At 38.3% G+C, this 26,190-nt stretch overlaps 1 pseudogene; it reads left to right on the forward strand.

Moving 5' to 3' along the window:
- Window positions 1-24,612, forward strand: part of LOC125097302 (sorting and assembly machinery component 50 homolog) — an 81,156-nt pseudogene extending 56,544 nt beyond the window's left edge.
- Window positions 24,613-26,190: the final 1,578 nt, after the last annotated feature.

Raw genomic sequence — 26,190 nt, forward strand, 5'->3', positions numbered from 1 at the left:
TCTTTTTTTTTTCAATGTTTGAACACTTTGCAGATTATTTAATATACAAAAATAGAGTCCCTGCTCCCCTGGGCTGGGTGGGAGACCACAGGTAAAAAGTAAGCACCCTGAGGTTCTATGCTACTGAGTATCATGGTGGCATGTGCAAGTCCTTTGGGGAACATAGTTGGGGGGAATCTTCAAGTGCCTGAAGAGGAACAGGGAAGATCTGCCCAAGACCTGAGTTCTAAAAGATGAATGTATGGTCTTTGACTGCAGTGAGGATTCATGTACCAGGCAGATGACAATACACACACATAAGTGCAGATGCACAGAGGAATATGGCATTTTCTGGAAACTAAATTCAGCAAGGCTGGGTAGCAGGCTACCATGGGAGGCTGCCGGGAGAAGCGCTGAGGAGATAGGCAGTCTGGGTTCTGTGTGCAGCATCTGCTGTGCTGGAGGTCTGAAGAACCATAGTGGAGTTTTGACTAAGGAACAGAGAGGGCCAAGACTAGTGTGACATTGAGCAGGGCGTAGGGTGGATAATGGGCAGAAGAGGAAGGAATTTTACTCATCTTTTTTTTTTTTTTTTACTCATCCTTAACACTTTAGCTCAGTTTTTATGGTAGACATATTTGGGGTCCATTTTGTCTGTGCCTCTGCCCCGTGGTTCCCATGAAGTTTGGTGTCTCCAGATGAGGGGCCCATGTCAAAGCTGAGCACTGTGGGTCCACCAAACATCTTCTTCCATGAGATTCAGGAGGCTTCAGGGCATACTGCATCCTAAGAGAGGAAAGGGTGAAGCAAAAATCTTCACTGCTAACCTGGCTCAGGGCTTGAGGACAGGTGGGTGCTCAGCACACCCTGTGTGATTTGAGTTCCAGGCCGGTAGCTGAATACTTTGGCCCTAAAAGTGGGATGCTTCTTTTCTTGCTCCATCTCTTCCCCAGAAAGCTTCACTCTTCTCCTGAAGTGGGGGAAATGGGATTAGGAAAGCACCTACATTTAAAGGGTTTGTGCCTGATAGCTTCTAGTTGGCCTTTGAAACCCCTTCTGGGTCCCCACCCTCACCCTGCTTTCAGCCAGATTTGTGCCCACTGCCTTCAGGGAGTGGTCAGTAGGGAGCTCAGCAGGATGGTGGACAGGACAGAGGAGATCCACAGTGAGGGTTGGGTATATTCCCCCGATGTTGGTGTCTAGGACAAGGTCTACCAGCTCTGCTGGCTCAGGCCCTGGCACAAGCCCTGTGCATCCCACTCTTGTGTACCTACCTTCCTGAGTTACCAGAGCTTCCCTGACTGCCTGTCTGCTGCTGGGCTGGTGGGAGGGCTGGGAGCACGAACCCAGGACAGTCAGGAAAAATTCAGGAAATATCAACTGTCTTCTTCCTTAGCCTCCTCACTGCCTCTCCACTTCAGCCCATATCCTGACTGCCCAGCCCCACAAGTGTTCAGAACTGGTTTACTAGCAGACAGCTCCTGGAGGTAAGACCTGAGGGTTGGTTACGGGTGCAGAGGTCAGAACTTGCCCCACTGTTTGGAAAGAAACACCGCCTACCTGAATACTTTGAGGGCCTGGATGTTCCTAGCACCTCAGAGCCTGGTGGAGCAGCCCTGCTGTGGTATGGTTGGTGAGGGCGGCTGGGAGCAAGAGAAATGAGGGCATGCATCAGCACATGGGACACACCAAGAATCCCTGGAAACCCATGGAATTTGGGGTAAGGAAGCCTATTTCAGGAAAATAAAATCCTCCAGTAGGAGGTGCCAACATGAACAAGCAAAGCACAGGAAACATACATATTATACAACCTTCTAGCTACTTCTCTGAATACTGCCCAAGCTCTAGGCCTCTGCAGGCCTCTTTCTTCTCTTTGCCAGTAGCAACAACCCAGTATTATACAGAGCATTGTCACCCAGCACACATCATTGACTGAATGAATGAGTACCCCTTTCTTTGTATCTCCTTCTAATTGCTTATTGTCTTTTAAAAATGCAATAATGACTTACACTTAAGTTCCACAACAATGCTTTTTCAAAAGATTCTAAAATATTTCAGTACCATTGAGTAGAAAAACAAGTTAATCAGGTCATCATGGGAAGCTGATAATTCCGTAGGAGGAGATGCTAATTTGCATCTAGTGCTCGAGGCCCCAGAAAGTTTGGGGACACTCTCCTTCCTCTGGACACTGCATATACTTATCTGTGTGGTCCCAGAGCCCTCCAAAAGTTTACTAAGACGGAGGTAACAGAAGGTTCATCCTTTTGAAGGCTGATCACCTCAGTCGCACAGGAAGTGTAATCTCATTTGATTTTGCAACTCAGCTTGGATTATTTTCTTAATACCTCTGCCGTACCTTGCCCTTTGCAGTCAGTCATTCATGCTGTTATTTAAATTATATGAATTAAGAATTATTTGGCTGCATTCCATTCTGAGAACCCTGTGGCGGGGCATCATTTAAAAGCGTGTATTAGGACTGTTGCCATGACCTGCAAACATGCCTGACGGTTTGGTTCAGGCTTTTTCTTGTTGTGGCTTACAAGGTTAATTATCTTGAAGAGTGTAGTGCAAGGAGGAAATGCCAGGTTGGCTGGATCATATGTTCCAGGGCAGTGTTCCTCAGCAAAAAGGTTTCCAGAGGACAGTGTGGAACCATGAACACAGGGCAAGGGAAGATTAGGATCACTGCATGGGTGATCTCTACTGCACTCACTTAAATTTGGTCTCCTCCATGCCATCAGCCAGAAACAGTGTTATTATAAGATTGATTTCCTTAACAGCAGTATGAAAATAATCAATAGTTTGCAAATTTTTAGTCCAAAAATATGAAAAACATCACAATTGATGCCAGAATCCCTCTGTAATTAGTGGAATCCTACATTTCCTGGCGCAGCATAATTTTAGGAATGCTGGGAAAAAAAAATCACCCCTTTCTTAGAGTTTTAAATTTCATTTCCAAAATACTTCAAGTGCACAGTAGTCCCTCAAAAGTGTATTTTGTTTGTAGTCTCCACGCAGCTATAGAATACCCAGTGGATATGTTTAATGTAGAATGCTTCAATAATTCATATAAAAGGACCAAAATGTCTAATATGCAGTCTTAATATAAATGATCACAAATGGTTACAAAATAATTGTTTCCCCCCTCCAAGCCCATATAGAATTCAGTGGAAGTTGACAATAATGTATTCACCACTATGTCATCTTCACTGTAACATTGAGTATAATTTTTGAAATGGGATATTTCATTTACAAAAAAGTAAGATTTCTGGAATAACTGAAGTTAAAGCCACAATCTGCAGTTTTCTATCTCAGAATGAAAATGCAAGTGGGAGCCAGAAGGCCTTCCTTCTACCCCTCACTTCACATTAGTGTCCCTTAATAAGTGTGTATGCTTCCATGTGAAGCTTCCATGTGACAGGAATGGCCATACTTCCTTGTTATCTGCACTAGATAACCCCTCTTTGCAACAAATAAGCTGTTATTTTGTACCTTTGCAATTTTCATCTGGTTTGTTATCGGAGCATAATTTAGAATATCTTGATCCTCACTTCTTCAGAGCCTACTGTAAACTGAGGTACTACAAGTTTGGAAGAAGATGCTATTAGATTAGATAAGGTAGATACTGTTCCACTGGCTGGTCTTCCTGCACTATGGAAGCAATGGCTATGTTCATTACAGGGATAGGTGCAAACACACACATCCCTCACACCTTTTAGATTCTCAGCCACTTGCCTGCTCACTTCCAGACTTCTACTCTCTCTTCTCTATGTCTCTGCTTGACATGAGAGGGAAAAACTTCCCTCTCATCAATTACTTGACTAGGAAATGCATCTCTCAACGTTAGCACCATTTCCTCTAAACATCCAGCCTTCTCAGTGCAGTCTCCATTTTGCCCCTTTTCACAATAATTCAGCATCATGCTTCCTCTCCAAATGGTTCAAAGAAATGGGAGGGATGTATGGCACAGTGATGCAAGGTTGCTAGAAGGGTATGGCCAGACATTCTCTTGGGGTAAGGTGGGCAAGCCTACCTGGCTACAGCCCTGTAGCACCAGGCACAACAGCAGGATTTTAGAAGGTAGACACTATAACCTATTGCCAGCAAGACACTTAAGGTGTTACTTACAACTTCTGCTTTTCATATAATCCAATTAGCACTCTCAGATTTACCAAAGAATCAAAGCCTTCCTATTAAAATACATACAACATAACAATATGGAATTATATGTGCCTAACACATAGTCGTTGCTTAATAAGTATCGAACAAATGGACAAGTTTAATTTTCAGGGTCTGATTATGCAAAATCATCTGTTGTCACCTGAGGTATGACCCTCAAGGATAAACAAATGATCCTTGGAAAACAAAACAAAACAAAACAAAACACTGTCTGTGGTGCACTCATAGCCAACTGCCACTTTAAACATACAACAGATACTCAATGAATCTCCATTGATTTGATCAAGACCCCTTCTAGCCTGTTTCCACTTCATGTCTACAGCAAATACCATATTACACAGATTTCACCCTCAATGTAAAAATCATTAGCTTGTGGAACCCTCAGAAGAAATTATAACTATTCTGTAACTACTCTCTCCCCATTCTGAATCTTAAATGTTTCAAAGTTTCATAATTATAGTGGCTTGAATGCTATTGTTTGTTTCTTGTTTGGTGGCAAGATAATGTCAGATGTTTCATGACAAAACTCATGCTCAAGGGACTAGGAAAAAATAGCCGTCCAGCACACTTAAAAAAATATATATATATAATTTGGGGGGTCTACTTATTGTTAATCATTTACATCTAATAGAAAATCAAAGGGGGAGAAATCTAGTAAAAAAAAGATAAACAATTTCCTCAAATATAATGCAGGTAAAGTCACTTTTTTTTTTTTTAAAGAACTAGCATTGAATTATAATCAAACTTATTGAAAGCTAAGGCTTTCCTCAACCAGAGAGTCTATTTCTGCAAATCCCACTCATGTTGAGGGAAGGCATTTGTGAGGCTCAGCAAGAAGCATCACCTGTTCTTTTTGTGTCTGTATATGCAACTATAAGTAACTTCTAGAATCTGTTTATTTGCGATCAGCACAAGAGTGGTCAGCAGGACAGTGTTCAGAGAAGTGGGTCACCCCATGTAGGACCAGAATCAAGCTGTGGAAACTTGGAGCATTGATATGTGAGGGACAGTAGGGGGCATGTCCTTTCACACACCCACATGTGCTAAGAAGGAAACCAAGGCCCAGAAAACTTCAATGAATGGACCACATAAAGACACAAAACGAATTAGGAGAAGACCTGGAACCAGCACCTATGTTCTTTACTCCCTCCTTCCTCCCCATGAAACCTTCTTTCTTTGGGGGTAATCACACCAGTTAACCAAAGGCACAGTGTGTGATAAGTGATCATTGCCTTCCTTGGGAGAACTGAGAACCTCTGACCTATACTTCACCATCCTTTCAAGACTGCATTATATCAGGTTGACAACTACATCTGAATCTATGGGGTGCTGAAGCCTGGGTCAAAACCACTGATGACTATCTAACCTTTGACTCAGCAACCAGATACAAAAAAAATATAAGGGTCTCTAATGCTTATTTGAAAAACAGCTTCCTTCATTTGGCACATTCCTGGCTTTGAAAAAAAGCACAGTGAACCCATGCACCGAGTTTGGAGTCATATTGTGTCTCATGCAAGGGAGAAAGTTCCAGTAGAAACAGTCTCAAGAGAGACACATCAACACAGCTTCATGTTTACATGAGAACAGTACAACCCGGATCCTCATGTGCATCTCACTTTTGTCTGGGGATGGGGTGTTGGCCTGGTCATGGGACAAGGCCTCTGAAGCCTGCAGACCCCAGGACAACCCAGGGACACCTGGGTAGAGCTCTTTCTGTCCTGACCACTCTGCACTTCTATCAGTATATATGTCCTTCTCAGTGCAGCATGGCATTCAGACAAAGCTCCTCCGTAGGCACAGAAGTGTTTGTGCAGCAAGGTAGGGCATGAAGATGCATGGAAATTCTATTCGATCAAGTGTCAAGGCACCTTGAGGCATGCTATTTGCCTAATACCTGAGGAACCGTGGAGATCCTGGTTCTCCCCTTGTACCTTCACTCTTCCTTCACACCCTTATAATATGTGTCTAGGGTGTGCCTTTTACTCATTTCACATCTGCTCAAAATCCTGTGCTCTCTAGCTCCTTCCTGCTAGTCCAACTGCCCCCAGCTCCCCATCCCTCCTAGAAGTGACAGGTTTCTCCATATGCACTTCAGATTATGGTATGCAGAAGGAGCAAACCTGGTTCTACAAAATACAGTGTTTGAGTTTGTGTGTGTGTATGTGTGTGACTGATATCAAAGTAACAGGTGAATATTTTAAATATCACTTCTTGTTGAGTCAAGAACTTGAGTCAAGAATTGGTACACTTGGTTCCTGTGCCCTAGTAGGGAGGCTGTGTTCCAAAGCCCTGTTTCTACTATATTTACATGTCTAAACCCTGAGAGCTCCCATTAAAGGCAGAGCCAGGTGCATTCAAAGAGACCCTTGTGTGGGATGCTCACAGGATGGTATGGGGTCTGCTCCATCCATCCTTAGATCTACGGTAACACCAATTTGCCCTCATAGCTGGAAAATTTGTAAGGGAAGAGTTCCATTTTGACCTAACCCCAGGAAGCTGACGATGACATGCTGGAGAGACTAGTGCTTCATTCTAAGAGATGGCTCCTCAGAGTATTCAAATCCTGGGGCAAAATACAGGCAGGAGAAGAACCAACAGGTTCTGAACCCAAATCTGTGACAGAAACTTGGTATAAGCTCCCCTAGTCAATGTGCCGGACATGCCTAAGAGTCAAGTTTTCTTACCCTCAACTTGCAGATAGGAGGACCTAGCTGGGAGAGGTCACCAATGGCCCAAAGTCACCCTCAGTCACATCAGTTCTGTGTCCCAGTCTGCAAAGGTCCTGAGCCCAAGTCCTTTGAACTATGGGTGGCTATAGACCTCCCCAACCTGCTCATATTGCAACTCCTACATGTGGCAAAATGTCAGGGTGTCAGCACGAAGATAGAGGGTCATAAAAGCTCACAATAATGAACTTCTGAAAGAGATGGATTTTGTTTCAATTTTTTAAAATCAATATTCAATCCAAAGTTCATGATTATATCAACACAAAGCCTATATACATGTCCTAAATGACTTTTTGTAGTGGGTTTCAAGAATATTTTCATAGATACAGGGAATATTTAAGTGATATGACAGAGAAAATCCAAGTCAGAACTCCCTGACTCACCTGAAGAAGAAGAAAGACAGCTCAAGTTCATCATTTAAACTTATTACTGAGTAAGAGCAACTTACTTTCTTTTATCGTTTTTCTTTGCTCTACTTTTAGTAAGAACTAGCCTATTAGACCACTGGGCATAATTTTTGTGAAATGGTAATAAATTAACCTGACTTTAGGTATATTTAAGGAAAATGACTGTAAAACTTGCTTAAAGTCAACTTACTCATTAAAAATGTCATTAGACAAAGAAATGTCTCTTTTATTTCTGAACTCCATTGTGTGAGGGTGCTCAGGAGTTATTGCTGGGTAAATGAACTTAAGTCATGCCCAATGGCCAACTCTGATTGAGAAACTTCTGCGGAATCCCACTTTCCTGTTTGACCTGTGTAAACACTGCTCATTATGTGACCATGGAATTAGATGTTTAGGGAATATAGTCCCTGAAATAATTTCTATAGGAAAAATGGTTTACAAAATACTTTATATTTCACTCTTGTCCTGAATTCCTTATCAATAACAAGGTTATAAAAGTGATTACTTTCTAATTCAAAAAGAAAAATGACAAAAACCAGAAAAAGACATTAGCAAGCAGAAAAAAAAAGGGTAAAATGAATGAGAGATTATTTTAATCCAGTTAGCCATTCAACAAAGATTAAATTTCTAAACTTAAAGTGTTCTGGAGATGGAAAAATACACAATAATTTCAACCTTCAGAAAGCTTGCAATCTAATTAAGAAAATAAGAAAGCAAACACAATTATAGGATAGTGTAACAATTACAATGATAGGGGTCACTACTATGGCACCAGCCCTGTGCAGGCATAAAAACAGAGCTCAGAAACAACAACAACAACAACAAACAAAACAAACAAACAAACAAACAAACAAAAAATGGGTACTGTATCAGGAAAACTATTTTCATTGGGAAAAATGGCACCACCAACCTGGAAGGATTAGGGAAGGTTTTGTGGAGAGGTCACATGTTAACTTAGTTTTTAAGGGGAGTTACAGTTAGCCAGAGCTAAAAATGGTAGAGAATGAATGAATTAGGTAAGGGAGGACAGAATAAATAAGGCAACAGAGTGAAACAAAGTGGCATGTGGACACTTCTGGAAGCTAGGTGTATGAGTGAGGAAGAGAAGAAAGGCAACACCAAGATAGTAAGCTTGGGGGCCTGTGATGGTCTTAGGAGAAAGTGTGACAAGGTCCTAATCTGTGATGATCAGTGAGAAGGTCAGACCAAGGAGCCAGAATCTGAGCTGAGGGAGCTCAGTTTTGTAGCTATTATTATAGTCCCAGGAGGAGTTGACAGGTTTTGTACTAGGCAGTGGACTCCAGGTGAAAAAGAAGAGACAGATTGGATACCTAACAGAAGATGTAAACTTTTTGCAAGGTTATTTTCTGCATATAAACATCGAGGGATTAAAGCATCCCTGTGGACTTCCAGTCCCAATAAGTAGGTATGCCTATTCTCCCTGTACCCCCTTTCCCACTAAGTGCCTTTTTATACTGAACACCATGGTATATGAGGCAGCCCCAGGAGGACTCTGGAAGGAGTTAAGAGCAAGGTAGGTGGGCCTGGGACCCAAGGCTGGAGAGGTAGCATAGTGCCTGGCCTCAGTCCCTATCTGGTAGTGGAAGGACACACCAGACATGGCACTTCATGACCTTCACCCAGATAGGCTAACCTTCCAGATAGAACAAGATCCCTTCAACAACCTGCAGGTGAGCCACCAGGTGGTTTCCATTGGAGTCTTATCAGAAATCAGTGGGCAGAGGACTCTTTTGCTTTCTGGGCCTAGGGTGACACCTTTCCTGCTGAGACACATCTGGGCAGGAGTAGAACCAGAGATGGGACCTGTCACAGGGAAGGCTCGTTGGAAACACTGTCACAAAATGGCCTAGGACTCTCAGTCTGCCCGGGCACAACATGGGACACAAGTGCAGGGATCCCACCACACTACATTCCCACTGAGAGACACTTATCAGCTGACCTAGAGAAGCTCCCTCCACTCCTCAGGCCACACAGGTGGGGACCAGTGGAAGCCCTAGACAACTAGAAAAACCAAGCAGACCAAAACAACGTTGCAAAGGTTCTGAAAATTAAACTACCACTAGAACCACGGTCCACAAAAATATTACAAGACACACATGCTAAATCTAAGAAGGGTGATTGTCTTCTAACATATGAAATCTAAATAGGGTTCACTAACTACTGAAATCATAGACAAAATGTCCAGGACATAACTGAAATTTATCTATAATACTAATAACTGGAGAAATCACAGTTTGAATGAAAAAAAGACAATAAGCTAAAATTAACAGTGCTAGTAATATGATGCTGAAATTAACTTACAAGAATTTTAAAGCAGCAATCATAAAAACACTTAAATAATCATCCACTTGTCCTCTTAAAACATATAAAATGTAGAAAATTACAATAAAGAAATAGAAGCTATAAAAAGAATTAAGTGAAAATTATAAAGTGAAAAATAAAGTAAAATAAAATAAATTTAAAATGTGCTAAATGGGCTCAGTATAACAGTAAAAATGACAGAATATGTAACTTGAAGTGAACTTGAAGAAATAGAACACACCCAATCTAAACAAACAAACCAAAAATAAAAGGTCTAAAAAATAGTTGGAAATGTCTCAAATTAATGAAAGACACAAGCCTACATATTCAAGAACCTGAATAATTTCTAAACAGTTTAATACCCCCTCCAATACACACCAAAAAATATCATAATTACCTTTTAAAAGCTAAAAACAAATAAGCTAGAAGAAAATGACATATTTCCTGTAGAGGAACACCAATCAGAATGAGAGTGAATTTCTCATTTATCTTTGAAACTAAGGAGGTCAGAAGGGAGTGGTAAAATATTTTTAAAGTGCTCAGAGAATAGAACTGTCAAATGCTTATTCTCTATATGATAACTATTCTTCAGGCATGAACAGGAAATAAAAACTTTCTCAGGTAAAGAAAAAAGAATTTGTTGCTACTAGACTTACCCTTAAGGAATTGCTAAAGGAATTTCTTCAAACATAAAGGAAATGACAATAGACAAATCTTGGAATATCAGAGAGAAAGAAAGAACAATAAAAAATGAAAAATACAGGTACATACAATAAACTATCCTTTTACTTATAAGCTTTATAAATCATTTTTTGCCACATTTGAAGTCATATAATGTTAATACCAGTAAATGTTATAATTCACATTTGTGTATAGTAATAACCAGACCAATGAAAATTAAAGCTATACAAAGAGATACAATCCAAAACACAATAAACAAAGCAATATGGAATCCCCTCAAAAATAAAAAACTAGGTAATCCATAGGAAAGTGAGAAAAAGTAAACAGACAAAGATGACCCAATGGAAACAATGAGAAAACAAAAAATTGTGACAAATTTATATGCTACCATATCAATAAATACCTTAAATGTAAATAATCTAATGCATCAATTAAAAGGCAGTTATTATCAGAGTGGTTAAAAACACAAGCTCCATTTATATATTAGTTAGAAAAAACTCTTTTCCCATTCAATAACATAAGGAGGTTACTGGATTGAAAGACTCATTGTAGTAAAGATACCAATTATCCTCGAAGTTTTATATACATATACATATATAGACATATACATATAAATACACATATATATGAATATACATATATATGAATGAATATATAGAATACTCTTTATATATTTTTATTATTTACATCTTAATATATCATATAAATATTACATAAATATAAATACACAAACATACACACATCTATCATCTATGAATACATCTAATATAATTCCATGTAATTTCTATCAAAATGCCAGAAAGGATTTTTGTTGATTCAGACAAGCCTATTCTCAAACGTATGTAGAGGGCACAGGCTACAGTATAGGTAAAACAATCTTGACACTAAAGAATAAAATGATAGGAAGCTTATTATATAGTAACAGTAATCAGGACACTGTGATATTGTCAAAGGGTAGAGACACAGACCAATGGAACTGAATGGAAAATCAAAAAGTAGACCCATACAAGTATGCTGAATTTATTTTTGACAAAAGTACAAAAGCAATTAAATGGCAGACAGTTTTTTCAACAAATGGGACTGGAACAAATGAACATCCATGTTAAAAAAATGTGAGCCTTAATCTAAAGCTCATGCCTTACACAAAAATTAGCTCAAAAGAGATAATGGGGGTAAATGTTAAATGTAAAAGCATAAATCTTTTAGGAAAAAAGGGGAAAAAAAGCTTTGAGATCTAGGCTAGTCCAAAGGGGTTATGTTGACACAAGCATGATCCATAAAGGAAAATACATATAAATTGGACCACATCCAATTTAAAAGCTTTTGTTTTATGGAACCCCCTGTAAAGAGAATAAAATGATAAGCTAAAGACTAGGAGAAAATATTTACACATATCCAACAAAAGACGGGCATCTAGAATGTATAAAGAACTCTCAAAAGTCAATGATAAATACAAACAATCCAATTAAACAATGGGTAAAAGATCTGAACAGACATTTTACTGAAGAAGATATACAGTAACTGATCACATTATTAGTCCTCAAGGAAATGCAAATTGAAACCATAATGAGGTATCACCTATCAGAATGGCTAAAATTTAAAAAAAAAAAGTGACAACACCAAATCCTCATGAAGATGCAAAGAAATGGGATCACTCACAGATAGTGGAATGTGAAATAGTACAGCCACTATGGAAAAGTTTGATACTTTCTTATAAAGCCAAGCATTCAATTGTCATACAACCTAGCAACTATGCTCTTGGGCATTTATCCCAAAGAAACGAAAACTCATGTTTATGCAAAACTTGTTCACAAATGTTCTTAGCAGCTTTATTTTCTATGGTCGAAACCTGGAAATAGTCCAGCTGCCCTCCAGGAAGTGAATGGTTAAACGAACCACTAATATATCCTACTTTTATAACATTTAAAAATTTTAGAAATGGAGGGCACATAACTGGTTCAGAAGATCTAGGGAAGGCATGCAGGAGGAAGATAGGTTTTCTCCCAGGTTGAACAAGAGCAGTAGAAAGGGACATGTTAGAATTCTCCAGTTTGACTGCAATGGTAGATATAAGAAACCACACACATGACAAGCTTGCATAATGCACCCATAATAAATAAGCAAAGTGATAAAACACCATACCTTTTTGAAATGTTAATTTTTAGGGGAAACGAGTAATAAAGTGTCCAATAATGAATGAATGAATGAATCAATCAATCAATCAAGTAATAAAATACTAGACTTTTCTGAAATGTTAACATTGGGGGAAAATGAATAAAATCTGCAAAGGATCTCTGTACTATTTCTCACAACTGGATTTGACTCCATAAATTATTATCTCTAGAAGCTTCAATTAAAATAAAAACAGATTAATTACTACAAGTAATGAAATGGAATTTATAGATGATATGTGAAAAATCTTGTTAAGGGTTTTTTGCAGAGTGGGAGGAGTCAAGGGTGGGGAAATGTGGAGTGTTCTGAAAGAAGTAGTTGCCTTTGGGTGGATGACCCTGGATAATAGTGATTAAATGCCTCCCTGCCAGGGACAAACCTCAATTATCTGTCTTTTTTTGGATCAGAATTGGCTAAGGCTCCCAAGCAGTGTCTAGCCTGGTCAAGACGTAGAGAGGTCTTAATACTTAAGTTATTTCCCAAGTTATTAAGGGTCTATAGAAGGGGGGGGTACTGTATTGCTTTTTAGAGAAACATCCAGGATCAAGAGTTCTCAGGCTTTTGGAACTTTTTCAAAAGTCCTAATGTGGACAACATGAGTTCTAAAGACCAGGTGAAGACACTGGTTAGGAGAGAGGTAGCAATGTCTTTAGTCAAGAAAGAAAGAACCTCAAGTAGAAGATCCCTTTGGGAATTTTTGACTCACTTATTTAAAACTCTGCCTGAGAAACAAACTGAGGGTTTTGGAGGGGAGAGGAGTGGAGGAATAGGTGAGCCTGGTGGTGGGTATTAAGGAGAGCACGTATTGCATGGAGCACTGGGTGTGGTGCATAAACAATGAATCTTGGAACACTGAAAAAATTAAATTAAACTAAAAAAATAAATAAAAAACTCTGCGTAGTGTTTGGCTTCTTCACACCCTTAATCTTATAGTTAACAAAAGCAGGTTGGAGAATAGATGACATGGAGATAGATAACTCATGTTTCATATCCTTGCTTTTTTTAACATTCTTTTTTTTAAATATAAACAGGCTATCATGAAAACTACAAAAGAATATGTGAATATACCTAAATAAAATTGGACATAGATATTTTCTGACATCTTATATATAATATTAAGCAAATATTTCAAGGCAAACAACAACAAACAATCACCAGGTAAATGAGGGTGTTTCTTTTCAACTACAATTTTCCTTTTCCTATTTTTAGTCGTAGCTCACAAGTATAATTTCAGAACTCCCCAAAACTTTATTTTATGATGTAATTGGCTTACAAAAAAATTGAAAGCATCTCATTCTCCATTTTTATCAATTAAAATGCAAAAGCCCACAATATTTTCACAGAAGAGTGTAATAATCTAGTGGAAATATTTGTTAGTTTGAACCCGTTTGTTAAATTTTCTGCTCAGTCTTTCCTCCTCAATTTATTTTTCATACCAATTTCTATTAATACATTTCCCACTGATGTTGCAATGGAAAGATATTTATTATAACTTGGTATCTTTATTATTAATGAAAATAACAATATTTAAACAGATTTCTTATTCAATTCAATGACAAAGTGTTCATTTACACAAATCCGATTGTTTTATTTTCCTGGCCTGAAATGGACAATAAGAAGGGAATTAGAAGTAACCCCAACTACTGTGTTCAGAACTGGAATCATACCACCCTAAGTCAGGAGCTAAATTTAAAAGTAGACTTTACTCACAACACCCTGTCTCCAGGTACAGGATAATCTTTGAGATGATTGAACTGGGAAGAAAGGACTTTTACCTGTGGTCTCATCTTTAATCGTGAGCCTGCCTACATTTCTTGTCAACTACATTCAGTACTCGCTTGTCCTCCTTGTGTTTGATCACCACCTGTATTTATGCTTTTCTTCTTTGGTTGGAACCCAACTTCCTACAATGGGAGAAATTTATATATATTATCTACCATTACCCCCAAAATATCTGGTACTGGAATTTTACATAAAAGTCCACACTCAGCATCTTAAATTTTTATGCAATTAATTTAGCATAATTTATTTAAATAACTTAGAAAAAATATTCCAGTGTTATTGTGTTTTAAATTGTAATTATAGTTCTTTTTTTTTTAAATAAGTAGGTTATTTATTTATTTGAGAAAGAGAGAGAGAACAAAGAGTGAGAGGGAGAAGCAGACTCCCCACAAAATGAAGAGCCCAATGTGGGGCTTGATCCCAGGACCCTGTGATCATCACCTGAGCCGAAGGCAGACATTTAACCAAAAGAGCCACCCAGGTGCCCTTATACTTACAGTTTTTAAATAAAAGAATCAATTAAAGCCATGATCCAGTAATCATGTGGATCTAATAGTCTGAATGTCAAGGATTCCTTCTTTTTTTTTTTAAAGATTTTATTTTATTTATTTGACAGAGAGAGATCACAAGTAGACGGAGAGGCAGGCAGAGAGAGAGAGAGAGAGAGAGGGATGCAGACTCCCTGCTGAGCAGAGAGCCCGATGCGGGACTCGATTCCAGGACCCTGAGATCATGACCTGAGCCGAAGGCAGCGGCTTAACCCACTGAGCCACCCAGGCGCCCCTCAAGGATTCCTTCTTCATTGATCTTATGCCCCATCAAGCTCATGGGAACCTATTAAATCTTTTTTTTAAATTGGTTTGTGAATTTTTTAATTTAACATGTATGTATTATTTGTATCAGGGGTATAGGTCTGTGAATCATCAGGCTTACACATTTCACAGCACCCACCATTGCACATACCCTCCCCAATGTCCATAACCCAGCCACCCCATCCCTCCTACCCCTCTCTCCTCCAGCAATTCTCAGTTTGTTTCCTGAGATTAAGTCTCATGGTTTTTCTCCCTCTCTGGTCCCATCTTGTTTCATTTTTTCCCTCCCTTCCCCCAATGACCCCCAACCTGCCTCTCAAATTCCTCATATCAGAGAGATCTTATGATAGTTGTCTTTCTCTGATTGACTTATTTTGCTTAGAATAATACCCTCTAATTCCATCCACATTGTTACAAATGGCAAGATTTCGTGTTTTTTAATGGCTGTATAGTATTCCATTGTATATATACACCACATCTTCTTTATCCATTCATCTGTTGATGGACATTTAGGGGCTCTTTCCATAGTTTGATTATTGTGGACATTGCTGCTATACACATTCAGGTGCATGTGCCCCTTCAAAACACTACATTTGTATCTTTTTTTTTTTAAGATTTTATTTATTTATTTGGCAGAGATCACAAGTAGGCAGAGAGGCAGGCAGAGAGAGAAAGAGAGGGAAGCAGGCTCCCTGCTGAGCAGAAAGCCTGATGTGGGGCCTGATTCCAGGACCCTGGGATCATGACCTGAGCTGAAGGCAGAAGCTTTAATCCACTGAGTCACCCGGGCACCCCCTACATTTGTATCTTTAGGGTAAATACCTAGTAGTGCAATTGCTGGGTCATAGGGGAGCTCTATTTTCAACTTTTTGAGGAACCTCCATACTGTTTTCCAGAGTGTCTGCAAAAGCTTCCATTCCCATCAATAGTGTGGGAGGGTTCCCCTTTCTCTCCATCCTCATCAACATTTGTCATTTCCTGACATGTTAATTTTAGCCATTCTGACTAGTGTGAAGTGGTATCTCATTGTGGTTTTGATTTGTATTTCCCTGATGCTGTGTGATGTTGATCATTTTCTCATATGTCTGTTGGCGATTTGGATGTCTTTGCAGAAATGTCTGTTCATGTCTCTGCCCATTTTTTTATTGGATTCTTTGTTCTTTGGGTATTGAGTTTGATAAGTTCTTTATAGATTTTAGGTACTAGTCCTTTATCTGATATATCATTTGCAAATATCTTCTCCCATTCTGTGGGTTGTCATTTGGTTTTGTTGACTGTTTCCTTTGCTGTGCAAAAGATTTTGATCTTGATGGAGTCCCAATAGTTCATTTTTGCCCTTGCTTCCCTTGCCTTTGGTGATGTTTCTAGGAAGAAGTTGCTGAGGCTGAAGTCAAAGAGGTTGCTGCCTGTGTTGTCCTCAAGGATTTTGATGGATTTCTGTCTCACATTGAGGTATTCCATCCACTTTGAGTCTATTTTTGTGTGTGGTGTAAGGAAATGGTCCAGTTTCATTCCTCTGCATGTGGTTGTCCTATTTTCCCAACACCATTTGTTGAAGAGACTGTTTTTTGTTCCATTGGACATTCTTTCCTGCTTTGTTAAAAATTAGTTGACCAGAGAGTTAGGGTCCATTTCTGGGCTCTCTATTCTGTTCCATTGATCTATGTGTCTGTTTTTTTGCCAGTACCATACTGTCTTGATGATTACAGCTTTGTAGTATAGCTTGAAGTCTGGAATTGTGATGCTACCAACTTTGGCTTACTTTTTCAACATTCCTCTGGCTATCCAGGGTCCTTTTGGTCCCATACAAGTTTTAGGATTATTTGTCCCATTTCCTTGAAAAAAAGTTGATGGTATTTTGATATGTATTGCATTAAATGTAGATTGCTTTAGGTAGCATAGATATTTTCACAACATTTGTTCTTCCAATCCTTGAGCATGGAATGTTTTTCCATTCCACTGTGTTTTCCTCAGTTTCTCTCATGAGTACTTTATAGTTTTCTGAGTACAGATCCTTTGCATCTTTGGCTAGATTTATTCCTAGGTATCTCATGGGTTTGGATGCAGTTGTAAATGGTATCAACTCCTTAATTTCTCTTTCTTCTCTCTTGCTGTTGTGTATAGAAATGTAACCAATTTCTGTGCATTGATTTTATATCCTGACACTTTGCTGAATTCCTGTATGAGTTCTAGCAGTTTTGGAGTGGAGTCTTTTGGGTCTTCCACATAAAGTATCATATCATCTGCAAAGAATGAGAGTTTGACTTCTAAGTCCTATTAATGTGTCAGTGTTCTTCTTAACAGTGAAAGCAAAGAAATAAAGACATTTCAGTGTCTCCAGATCCAGCGTGTTACAACTCTGCTCCATTTCTCTACATTTAAACACATTAGGGCTTTTTCAATTTGAGCAAAAAATAAAATGTTGGAAATGAAATCCAGTGGAAAGTATTTCTGTATTAAAAAGCTCATGAAAATACTGTACTGATTACCCTAGGATGTGCATGTATATTTTCTTTCTTGGGATTTTAAACAATCTCTCCTTGTTTCTTTCCCTAAGGGGCACCACACTGCTGCTCACTATCAAATTGCTTTGCACATTCCCTCTTTTATAGTCTCTGCCACCTGTTACAAGATGCTGTCCAATTTTGGTTTAGTTAGCACTTTTTTTTTTCAAATCTAAGCTAACAAATAAAAGTATTTCAAGCAAATGTCATTTCAAGTCCTTTAAAATAATTTGTTGTTAAAACAAAGAATAAAAAAAAAAGGGAGAAAAACAGAGAGGGAGAGAGAGAGAGAGAGATGCATAAATCTTTGAAAAATAGTTCTCCATGTCTTAGAAATTCAGCATCTGCTAATAAAACACAGAGCTCTGCATAAAATCTCTGAAAGTCTTTTCTTCTTGCCCCCTGTGTCCTTCCAAATTATTCTTTTCTGTCTTTGAGATATTTACCTTTGTACTCTGATTCTCTTCTTTAATCTATTACAGTTTGGACTGTATCTGCATTTACAACTGATCTGGGAGTTTTAACTGAACTGAATATAACTGAATATATAACCTTATTTCTAGGAGAAAGATTAATATGAATGTATGATAATGAACAGTGTAGGAAGAATTCTTAAGACAGGAAAGGGGAAAGGACTATAAAATCTTGACAAAAAATTAAATTTTCAAGTTGAATTATTTTTCCTTGTGCCATTTATATAAACATATTCTCCAAAATAGAGTTGTGTCCATCACTTTGTTTACTTTCTTTATTTTGTTTTTGTTTTTGTTTTTTATCTTGGAGAGGAATTAGCCAATATTTTTGGACACGGACAGAAATGAAGGGTCTAGATCCCAGAAGGGTATGGAGTACTGGGTTTCTCTTTTAAGCTTAACAGGAAGATAAAGTGGATAGAAAATGACTTCAGCTGAACATGAGGTAATAGCATAGAGGTCTAAATTTCTTCAGAAGGGATGAGAGCAAAATCTGTATTAAATAGTTTTCTTTCGTTTTTGATTGGTAGGACTACTATGCCTGCAGTAAAACAGAAAATAAAGTTAAGAAAGAGAAAGTAAAAATAAAAACAAATAAAGCCAGCAAGTGTAAATGGCCCTAAATATGTATTAATATTGGCAGAAGAGTGTGATGAGCCAAAAGTAGCTGTTGGGGCCAGATATGTGTTTCCATCAGAGTTGGCAATAGTCACTCAGAGATCCCCTCCTATGTGTGGATCAGTGTGCTAGACTTTGGATTATCACTCTAAAAAAGAAATACCACAGGTGAAATGTAAAAAAAAGTCTTGCTATCTATATGTTTTAAATGATACAGGGCTGATATCCAAGATATATAAAGAACCTCTGAAACTCAACACCCAAAAAACAGATAATCATGTCAAAAAATGGGCAGAAGACATGACCAGATACTTCTCCAAAGAAGACATACAAAGAAGACATACAAATGGCTAACAAACACATGAAAAAATGTGTCTGTTATCATCATTATCATCATCATCATTAGCCATCAGGGAAATTCAAATCAAAAGCACATTAAGATACCACCTTACACCAGCTAGAATGGCCAAAATTAACAGGACAGGAAACAACAAGTGTTGGAGAGGATGTGAAGAAAGGAGAATCCTCTTAACTGTTGGTGGGAATGCAAGTTGGTGCAGCCACTTTGGAAAACAGTGTGCGGATTCCTCAAAAAATTAAAAATAGAGCTACCCTATGACCCTGCAATTGCACTACTGGTTATTTACTCCAAAGGTACCCATGTAGTGAAAAGAAGCAACAATGGCCATAATCACCAAACTGTGGAAAGAGCCAAAATGCCCTTCAGCAGATGAATGGATAAAGAAGATATGGTTCATATATACCATGGAATATTACACAGCCATCAGAAAGGATGAATATCCAACTTTTGTAACAACATGGATGGGACTGGAAGAGATTATGTTGAGTGAAACACGTCAAGCAGAGAAAGTCAATTGTCATATGGTTTCGCTTACTTGTGGAGAATAAGGAATAACATGGAGGACATTAAGAGAAGGAAAGGAAAAGTGAATTGGGATAAATTGGAGGGGAGACAAAGCATGAATGCTGAAAAAATAAAATTAAATTAAATTAAATTAAAATTACATTAAAACAAGTAACCCTCAAGAATTATTATTAGGTCCACTGGATTGGTAACTAGGAAAGAAAAAGTTGGGACTTCCATAAATATTCTGAATGTTAAAAGTCACACTCTTTCTCTAGCATTTTCTAGAGAAGAAGTTTTTAAAAAACCATGAAGCTTCAAAGAAAAGATATGCAAATTTCTGTCTTCCTACTGTCTTATAAATGGATGTGGGACATGTACAGAGGTCACTCACAGGGTAGGAAAAAGGAGGAAGACCAGCAAAGATCATCCCAGTGAGTCTGCAGATAACTGATCTCAACATGTTTAGTAGCAGCAGAAAAGCCTGAAGAGAAAAGTGGGGTACACCTCAAGGTTTGCCTCCCTGTTCCTCCTGGAAAAAAAAAAAAAAACTATGGTTTGTTCAGGTATCTACATTTTCTCCAAGAGGTTCAACAGGAGGTGACCTCAACTCAGTTCAATTCTGATTTTCCTACCTTTTACACTACTGAAGTTTGGGCAGTGTGATGCTTTGTAATGCAGGATGGTTAACATCATCCTCAGCCTCTATATGCTAGTTGCCAGTAGCACCACCCCCACCAGTTATAACAACTCAAAATGCCTCCAGACATTGCCATATGTGCCCGGGGGAAAGAGGGGCAGAATCACTCTAGTTGAGAAACCCTGATGCAAGCCAATAAGCACAGGGCACTTTTCTGAAGTCACTGCCCCATGGGCACCAGACTTAAGTTGGCCTTACCACAAAGATCTGGGGACTGATCACTCTCTCCCTATCCTTACTCCAAAACGAAGGAACAGGGTGAAGCCCAAAGTGCCACCAGTAGCTATTCTGCCACTCCAAACAAAACGACCAGCTTTGCAGCAGACACTGAGGAAAGCAGAGCACATAAAACAAAAAGACCCTGAGCTTGAGGAAAATGTTTGGTCCTGTAGTTACAGCTATGGGAGGGGACAGCATTTCTTATGTCTAAGCCAGTTTGGGAAATGTTAACCTTGTCACTTGCTGATAAAGTCATCTTAAATAATACTATTTGCAAATCCAAGGAAAAGACGTGATTTAAACTGAATGGCTATTTAAAGGCTGTATTCACCCAGGGTTCTATATCTATATAAAACCTACACTAGACCAAATGTTTAAGAGGCAGCTCATCCCTAACCTATCCCAAAATGAATGCTTGCTAGTCTTTGTAAACCTCCTTTTCTCAGAGTCTTCCTCAACTCAGAAACTGGCAACTCCTTTCTCCTAGGGTCTCAGACCAAAACCCATGGGCCATCCTTGACTCCTCTCTACCTTTTATACCTCTGATATTTACCCCATTCTCAACAGAGCAGCTTGAGGGATCCCATTAAAAACATGGGTCACTAAGTGCAGTATTTCCAGACGGATGCCAAAATGGAAAAGAGACATTATTGGAATAACTGGTGAGATTTGGATAAAAGCTATAGTTTAGTTGATCATATTGTATCAATACTAATTTAATTTTGAAAAATGCACCATGCTTAAGTAATATGTTAACATTAGGGGAAGTTGGATGTAAAGCTTATGGGAACTCTATACTTTCTTGCTAATTCTTCGAAATCTAAAATTAACCCAAGATAAAAGTTTTAAAAATTTTTGAAATATTTAATAAATTAAAAAGTGTTACATAATGATATTTCTCTGTACAGAATTCTCCCATTTTATACAGATATGCAGGTATGCATTTACCTCATTTTATGCAGATTAAAAAACCAAAACCTTACAACCATCCCCAATGCCTCCCATCATGTGGCCTTTGGGTCCTTTTTCCGACTTCATCTTTCACTAACCACCCTATACACACCCTATACACATGTTGTTCTAGACACAACAGTCACCTTATCAACACTCCAGTCATGTTCCTGTCTCAGTGCCTTTGTACTGGACATCCCAAATGTCACAGTTTCTATAGGTCTTCACTTCAATGTCACCTTCTCAGTCTTCTGCCCAGTGTAAAATAGCAGCAATCCACCTCCAATACTAAGCTCCCTATGTTCCATTTTCCTTCATAGCATGTACCATTAATTAATATACTAAATGTTTTCTTATTTATTATAATCATTGCCTGTGTTGACAACTAGAACGTCAACTCTAGGAAACAAACAGTTTTGTTTGTCTTGCTCACTATTATTTCAGAATCTAGAATGGTGCCTGGCACTTAGAAGCCTTATTTGATGAATGAATGAATGAATGAATGAATATTCCTGTGTAATATTTTGTTAACTAAACTTATTATTACAATCCTGTCGTTAAAGTACCAGTGCTACACAAAACATAAATCTAGAAATTCTAGGAAAGGGGAACATCATCTAACTGTAGTCCAAGAAATAAACTACATGCAGGAATTAATGTAAATATCTCTAATGAAACTTCAGTTTTTGGTTTCCCATGGAGGTTGGAAGTTACCACTCTGTTCTAACAATAAGTAAAAAACTAGACAGACTAAACAACCAGCAACTATTCTTGGATCCATAGGGAGGCAAGGACATGGGCTAGACCACTACTCCCAAGATTGGACAGACAGACAAATATAGAGTCACAGTTTACCAGAACAGTCTCAGGAGCAGAAATCACTGTGGAAACCAGTGCCTGAGTAGGAAAACCTGAACTGTATTTGACAAATTTCTAGAGATTGGGTGAAGACAAGTCTGAGAGTTAAAGAATCCAGGGGGTCTCAGTCATATGTGAGGTAGGGAGAGCACAATATTGTGGGATTTACCTCCAGGAGCACAGCCAATGTTCTCACAGTAAATATCAGAGAAATATTCCCTTGTGCATCCAGTAGTGGGAGGGGAAAGTAATTATTTTGAAATACTCCAGATCACTCTTTTTAGCAAGGCTTGACTTTGGGAAGAACTAGTTAACCGAAGCCTAACCTGCTGGGTTATCATCAGAATCTAATTGACCTGGAGAAAGGGAAATATCAAATTCAGCCCTCTTGAGTCATCCTGTCCCATCTAAGGGGTGGGTGGGGAAACAAAATACAGAACATGGATGAAGAAATAAAGCTATTCTAGTTACAGATGACATGATCATGTATGTAGAAAGTCTGAAAGAAAAAAATAAATAAAACAAAACAAAAACCTTCCTGGAACTAACAAGTGATTATAGTAATGTTGCAAGATACAAGGTTAATATACAAAATCCAAACACATCCTTATACATGAGCAAAGAACAAGTGGAATTTGAAATTTAAAACACAGTACCATTTACATTAGGTTCTAAAAATTAAATAATTATGTATAATTCTTAAAATGTGTACAAGCTCTGTATGAAAAAACTATAAAACTGATAAAATAAATCAAAGAAGAACTAAGCAAATGGCGAGATATTCTATGTTTATAGACAGAAAGACAGTATTCTCTAGATATCAATATTTGCCAACTTGATCTATAGATTCAAGGTAATTGCAATAAAAATCCCAACAACTTATTTTGTGGATATTGATAAGCTGATTCTAAAGTTTATATGGAGAGGCAGTGACCTAAAATAGCCAACACAATATTGAAGAAGAACAAAGTTGGAGGTCTGACATTACCCAACTTTAAGAGTTACTGCAAATCTATAGTAATCAAGACAGTATGCTTTTAGAAAAACAAATAAAAAAGCAAGTAGATCAATGGAATAGAATAGAAATCCCAGAAGTAGACCCACATAAATATAATCAGCTGATCTTTGACAAAGGAGCAAAGGCAATACAACATAGCAAAAATGGCCTCTTCAACAAATGGTGCATTGCTGCACATGTACATGTACAAGCAGACATCTACATACCAAAAAAAAAAAAAAAATGGCTCTAGACACAGACCATAAATTCACTAAAATTGAAAACTTCTGCTCTGCAAAAGATAATGTTAAGAGAATGAAAATAAAAGTCACAGACTGGGGGACATTTGCAAAAGACATATCTGATAAAAGACTGTTATCCAAAGAACACTTAAAACTCAACAATAACAAAAGAAACAACTTCATTAAAAACTGAGCCAAATTTCTTAACAGACACCTCACCAAACAAGCTGTACATATGGCAAATGAGCATATGAAATGGTGTTCAACATCATATGTCATTAGGGAAGTGTAAATTAAAACCAATAATGAGATAAAACTAGAGATCTATCAGAATGGTCAAAATCCAAAACACTGGCAACAATAAATCCTGGAGGGGATGTGAAGCACGAGGGACTCACTTTCATTGCTGACGGGAATGCAAAATTATATAGCTACTATGGAAGACTGTTTGGTAGTTTCTTAAAACCTAAACACACTCTAACTATAATGATACAGCAATCACTCCTTGGTGTGGCACTCCATCTTGCCCAGAAGAGGGGCCCTGTTGAAAGTTAACCAGGAGCTGGCTGGCTACACCAGAGGGAATGTGAGCTTCATAAAAGAAGATTTCGAGCTTCAGTTGAAACAACAACTTGTATTTGATTCAGTTTTCTCAGCGTCTCTCTGGGGTGGGATGTTGGCGCCCACTGATGATAAACCATCAAGTATTGTGGACAGGTTTTACCTCAGAGGACCGACCAATGTGCTTGTGTTCAGGACGCACAGCGTTGGGCCACAGAGCGAAGGCAACTCTCTGGGTGGAGAGGAATACTGGGCCGGCTGCCTGCATGTGTACACTCCACTGCCTTTCCTGCCAGGCCAGGCCAGGGCAGCTTTGGGGAACTCTTCAGAACACCCTTCTTCCTCAATGAAGAGAACCTCCACAATCTCAACTATGGGGATGACCCCAAGGCTCATATCCAGAAGCTGGCCGAGTGTATCTGCTGGTTTTACGGTGCCAGTATCATCCTCAGGCTTGGCAACATCACCCAGCTGTAACTGAATTACTGTGTTCCCATAAGTGTGCAAAAAGGTGACAGGATATGTGATGGTGTCCATTTTGGAGTTGGGATCAGGTTTCTGTAGCTGACACGTGTGCTGGAGGCTACACACTTTCTCACCGAGGAAACACGACCATACTGTTCTTTGCAGTCCTCATGAGAAACCACATCAAAAAATTTTAAAGGCAAAAATAAAATAAAATAATATTTATCACTTTTCACTTTATCACTTATCATTTTATCACTCTGATAATGTTTCCACTGCAAGTATTCAGCTTTGGAATTGAAAATAACTTTCTTACAGTGGCTATGGGTTGGAAACACCTTCACAATTACTGGATTGCCTCATAAGTACTTACTTTCATAATTCTTTGACAACAGAACATTAATCAGGATCAGAAATGTGACTTGTCCTCTCAGTCTATGTTCTTCTTCAAATCCCCTAAGTAAATATTCACCAGCACCTGAATCTCTTGTTGGCCATGCCTTAATAGCCTCACTAATCTGGCAATATTCTGTATTCTAAGACCTTCTAACATCATATTGCTCTAGTGGGTTTTTACATTATCCCACATCTAACCTGAATGTCTTTAGAACTTCTCTTTCAGGGCACCTGGGTGGTTCAGTGGGTTAAGGCCTCTGCCTTCAGCTCAGGTCGTGATCCCGGGCTCTCTGCTTAGCAGGAAGCCTGCTTCCTCCTCTCTCTCTCTCTGCCTGCCTCTCTGCCTACTTGTGATTCCTGTCAAATAAATAAATAAAATCTTAAAAAAAAAAGAACTTCTCTTTCAACATCTGGCAAGTTCTAATAACCATACTTCTACTACAGTGTAATGGTTAAAGCAACAGACTTTGAAGACACACACACACACACACACACACCTTTGTGTAGAATCCCAGTTCTGTCACCTTAGCTTCAGAATTTACCTAGTTTTGTCTCCTTGAATTTTTAAATGAGACCCAGTTTTCTCATGTGTAAAACAGAAAGAAAAATGCCTACTTTACATATGCCTTTTATGTATTAAATGATATAATATGGGGTGCCTGGGTGGCTCAGCCAAACATCTCCTTTCAGTTCAGGTACCAGAATCCTGGGTTCAAGGCCCATGCTGGACCCTTTGCTCAATAGAGAGCCTGCTTCTCCTTCTGCTGCTCCCCTTGCTTGTGCTCTCTCCCTCTTAAGTAAATAAATAAATAAATAAATAAAACTTTAAAGAACAAATAAATGATGTAATATATGTAAAATAATGAGTATTTACTAAAACTGGGTGTTATTTCTTCTTTTATTAAAAAGTCAAAGCTAGTTATAATTTATAATACTGCCATTGAAGCAAAGCAAGATCCCAAATTGTCTTTGAAATTATAGAAAATAATAAATTACTTTTAAATTATCACTAAACTTTAAACACTTGCCCTCTAGCTAATTTTTTCCTTCAAAATTTAGTAATCCTGATAAATCATGATAGGTAATTTTCAATAAACCAAAATATTCCACAAATTAAAGTAAATGAGTGTTTATCACACCACACAAGGAAATAACTTATTAAATATCTTCCTCCGCTTATTCCTAAGTCATGGTTGTCAGAATTCTTTAACACATCATACAGTCTCACCTCTTCTAGTCATATTTTTCACATGTAATATTCCTAGATTTACATTCCCAGCT

This window comes from Lutra lutra, chromosome 4, assembly GCF_902655055.1.
Source record: "Lutra lutra chromosome 4, mLutLut1.2, whole genome shotgun sequence".
NCBI classification, from domain to species: domain Eukaryota; kingdom Metazoa; phylum Chordata; class Mammalia; order Carnivora; family Mustelidae; genus Lutra; species Lutra lutra.